Source organism: Arachis ipaensis, chromosome B07, assembly GCF_000816755.2.
Source record: "Arachis ipaensis cultivar K30076 chromosome B07, Araip1.1, whole genome shotgun sequence".
NCBI lineage: Eukaryota > Viridiplantae > Streptophyta > Magnoliopsida > Fabales > Fabaceae > Arachis > Arachis ipaensis.
In genome coordinates, this window is record NC_029791.2 from 1,800,235 (window position 1) to 1,805,326 (window position 5,092).

At 32.6% G+C, this 5,092-nt stretch overlaps 1 pseudogene; it reads left to right on the forward strand.

The window, feature by feature from the left end:
* On the forward strand, positions 1,083-4,141 carry LOC107606448 (annotated as a pseudogene).

Consider the following 5,092-nt stretch of genomic DNA (forward strand, 5'->3'; position numbering starts at 1 on the left):
ACGAGCCAATTTTAAAATTTAGTGTTTATAATTTAAGATATTTAGAATTAAGAATTTATGGTTTAGAATTTAAAATTTAAAATAAATAAAATAATATAAAAAAAATTGACCAATATTGACAAAAAAAAATAGTTATCTATTACTGACAGTTCAATTTCATTAGTTAGAATTGATCAAATCACTTATATTAACGAATTTAATTTTTAGTTTTGCTAGGTAGACAATAATTTTTATAAATAATGTGAACAATGTACTCTAAAATTGGCTCACTTAAACCTTAACATTAGAATAATCATCTACCCACTTAGTGAATTGAACATCCAGCCATTGTTAACTGTGCATGAGTAAATCGAATCAAAAGAAATAACCAATTAATTAAAAATAATGAATATAATCCTCTGCATACCTATTAAATTGAACATCCTACATATCCATTATTCACATTGTTTAGTATTTTCATTGTCTACCTATATTTTTTTTTTTTATTTTAATAACCTGTCCACCCCGTACGTGCATGGTGCATGGCGCATGGTTAAGTACTGAAGTTAAGCACAAATTTATGATATGATGACCTAAGCTAAAAACATTTTACTTAATCATGATTGAAGTGTACGTATATATACTGAACCATGTATAGTGTTGTATCACTCTCTGTTACTGATATTAAGGGGTGGTTCTATTCTCATCAAAATACTATTATTTGATTATTCAAGATTATGATAGAACAATAATGTATATAGTTGTGTAGCCCTAATTAATAATACTCTAATTTTTTGAGAACCAAATATATCTAAGTCTCTCGTTAGAATAAAACTTAGAATTTGATTTAGTCTTAAATCTTGACATTGATAGATTGGGATGGTATGAATATCTATGGTTAATGGTTGGCATAGGTGCTTCTAATTCCAGTAAAAAAAATTATCTATAAATAGATGGATCTTGATTGATGAGTGACATATCAATAAATACATAAAATAAGCAAAACTTTCAATCAATAATCAATGGGTTATTTCATGTTGTTGGTTCTTATGATGTTCCATTTTGCATGTTTGTCTTCACATTCATGTCATCCCTATGAAAGTTCTGCTTTACTTCACTTCAAGACTCAACTCATTACAAACACTACCTTTTATGAAAATACATATTATGAGCATTTGTGTCCCAATCTTTATCCAAAGATGAGGACCTGGGACAATGGAACAGATTGTTGTTCATGGATGGGAGTCACGTGCCACTCTGTGTCTAGTCACGTGATTGGCCTTGATCTCAGTTGCAGTGCACTTGTAGGTAATATTCATTCTAACAGCACTTTTTTCCACCTTACTCATCTTCAAACACTTAGCCTTGCTTGCAATTATATCTATGGTTCTGAATTGCCATCTCAGTTTGGTGGGTTTGTGAGTCTCACACACCTCAACTTGTCTTATTGTGCTTTCAAAGGTGATATTCCTTCTCAAATCTCACACCTTTCTAAATTACAATCACTTGATCTCTCTTGGAATTTTGCTTTATCTTTGAAAGAAACCACTTGGAAGAAGTTGCTGCAAAACACAACATCTTTGAGAGAGGTTGTATTGGATGAAACAGACATGTCTTCAATTGGTCCAACACCAGGTCCTTTGTCTTTGATTGCCAACTTGTCTTCCACTTTGGTTACTCTTAGTCTTGTTGATACTAAAATCAGTGGGTATTTGACAAGTGATATATTCTGTTTACCCAATCTTCAAAAACTCAATCTTGGTGCTAATCAAGACATTCAGGTTCATGTTCCAAAGTTGAATTGTAATACTTTTCTTCTTAGTATCTTGGATCTTTCAGAATGTCATTTTCATGGGCCTATTCCTTCATCATTTTTCAATCTAACATATCTTACTTCCTTGATTTTGGTGGACAGTTTCTTAAATGGTTCAATTCCATCATCACTTTCAAACCTTCATCATCTTGTTTACTTAGTTCTTTCAAGGAATAATCTTAGTGGAAAAATTCCAAATGTGTTTGATAGGCTAACAAACTTGCAAACTCTCTCTCTTCATGATAACAATTTCCAAGGGAATTGAAGTTGCCATCTTCATTGTTTACCTTAACTCGACTCTCTCAGTTGGATTGTTCTTCTAATCAAATTGAAGGGCCATTATCTGACAAAGTAGCCTTTTCAAATCTCACTGAATTATTCCTTGAAGGTAACTTATTAAATGGGACAATTCCATCATCAATTTTATCCCTTAAGTCTTTGAGAACTTTGGATTTATCAAAAAATCAGTTCATAGGACCCATAAGTGGTGAGATCACATCTTATTCCTTGGAATATTTAGACTTGTGCAACAATAAGCTCCAAGGAAACTTTCCAGAATCAATTTTCCATCTTGTAAACCTTTCTCATTTGTGCTTGTCCTCAAACAAATGGAGTGGTACTACCCACTTTCCACTCTTCTCTAAGCTTCAAAACTTGGAGTATCTTTCCCTTTCAGGTTGCAGTTTATTATTGCTAGAATCTGAAACAAGTGTTAATTACACTTTTTTTTCAATTTGCAAGCACTACAGTTACTTTCTAACAATATCATTGGTTATTCAAAATTCTCTGGAAATTTTCCACAGTTGAAATATCTTGAATTGTCCAATAATAAACTTGAAGGAAAGGTGCCCAAATGGATACATGATATACATTCATTAATTCATTTGAAACTCTCACACAACATGTTCACATCAATAGGTCATCAATTCCCATGGTATCAGTTTGAATACCTTGATCTTAGCTTCAACTTGATGGATGATGACATTTCTTCCTTCTTTTGTAATGCAACTTTTCTAAATGTTATCAACTTGTCCCACAACAGATTCATAGGAACATTTCCACAGTGCCTTGCCAATAGCTCATCCCTTAGGAATTTGGATGAACAAATTTCATGGAACTTTACCAGATACCTTTGAGGATCTTATTACACTTAATCTGAATGGCAACCAGTTCAGAGGTTTATTGCCAAAATCTTTGTCCAATTGCACAGATCTTATGGATTTGAATCTTGGTAATAATAAATTTGAAGATACATTTCCCAATTGGCTTCAGAATCTATTAAATTTGGAAATATTGGTCTTACAAGGCAATCAGTTGTATGGTCCCATTGTCAAACTGAAATCTGAAAACACATTTCCAAGTTTGATTATTTTTGACATATCAAGCAATAACTTTAGCGGCTCGTTACCAAGAGCATACATACAAAATTTTCAAGCCATGAAGATTCAAAGCAGTTTGTATTATTATCTTCAAAGTGATTCAGGTTCAGGTGAAGGCAACATTGAACCAGAATATGATAATTCTATGACTACAACAGTTAAAGGAGTTAGTATCACTTTGGCAAAAATTCCAAATGCCTTTGCAAATATTGATTTATCAAGTAACAACTTTGAAGGAGAGATTCCAGATGTTTTTGGAGAGCTTCAAGCACTCAAAGGGCTCAACCTTTCACATAACAGCCTCATTGGTCCTATTCCACATGTTATAGGAAATTTGACAAATCTTGAGTCATTAGATCTCTCCTCAAATATGCTTACTACAGGGAAAATTCCTGATGAGTTGACCAATCTAATTTTTCTTGAAGTCTTGAATCTTTCCAGCAACCATCTTGAGGGATCACTACCTAGAGGAAAACAGTTTGATACATTTTCAAACAATTCCTATAAGGGAAACATAGGACTATGTGGACTTCCATTGACAATTCAATGCAACAATAATGTCTCTTTGCAACAATATTCATCTTCTGAGGCTGAAGACAAATTTGGGTTTGGTTGGAAACCAGTGGCAATAGGATATGCATTTGGAATGGTGCTTGGAATTGGCTTGGGATTTTGTGGTTTCTCAGTTGGAAAACCTCAATGGCTTGTGATCATCTTCGGAGGTAAAAGGATCAAAAGGAGGAGTCATGCAAATCGCCATGCAAGAACAACTCTGTTTTGGCTTTTGGTAGTAATCTAAGTGTGTAACACGTTTGTGTCTTGTGCTGTTGTGTTTTTTATGTTTTATTTGATTTCATGTTGTACTTTTATTTTACTTTGTGAAGGTTTTCTTGATATTTATAGTAAGTAATTGTTCTATAGTTGTAAGAAATGTCGCATGTAAATTATACTTGCAAAGAAATGTCTCTGCTTCACTATACTTGCACCTTCTAATATAGTATAGTTTTTAGTTTTCATGCATATTCAGCTCTAAATTCTTCTATGATCTATTTAAACATATTAAGCCCACAAAACAGAGAAGCTAAATATTATAAGAACTGTTATAAGAACAGAAATAATAACAAGATAAACGAGGAAAAAAAAAAGAAAGGTAAAATTTAGGACATTTGTTTAAGTGGATGAGTGAGCTAATCATCCAACCAATCCAAATTAGTTAAAGACATTCTTGTTTAATCAATTAATAATTGTGGTATCCACCATCAAGTTGAAAATTTGTCTATACTCAAAACGAAAATTAGACCATCAGAATTAAACTCTGGTATACGGTGAAGCACAACCTGATTTTCAAGCAATCAATTACTCAAAAGAACCACAAAATTTAAAATAGATAAGGGCTACGAAGCACACAGACGCTTCGCTGAGTTGCCGTGTTCGCGTATCGGACACATTTCGGACACGACACTTACCGACACGCGTGTCTACTGTGTCCAATCGTGTCTTAATAAAAAATAAAAAATTCTTCTATGGACACGCTTAAATACCATCACGTATCAGCATGTTCAAACTTATTTCTAACATATATTCTTGAAATAAATTTAGATATAGTATATATTTTGTGTCTTATAATATTTTAAAATTCATATATCAATGTTTCTTATATCGTGTCATATCCCATATCATACGGTAAAGGCCATCCACTAGTAACTTTATCAAAGATAACGCGTACATGCATGACGCAACATTTTAACAACTTACTTTCTTTGTGTGGCCATTACTTTTTAACTCACTTTAATTTTGTTAAGTAGGAAAAAAAAAGACAGAAAAGTTTCTGCTCGGTCAAACTTACTTTACATATTTTGACTCTTAATCAATTATTTGATCAATACAATTATGTTTCTCTCTAACTCGAGAAAGAATAATC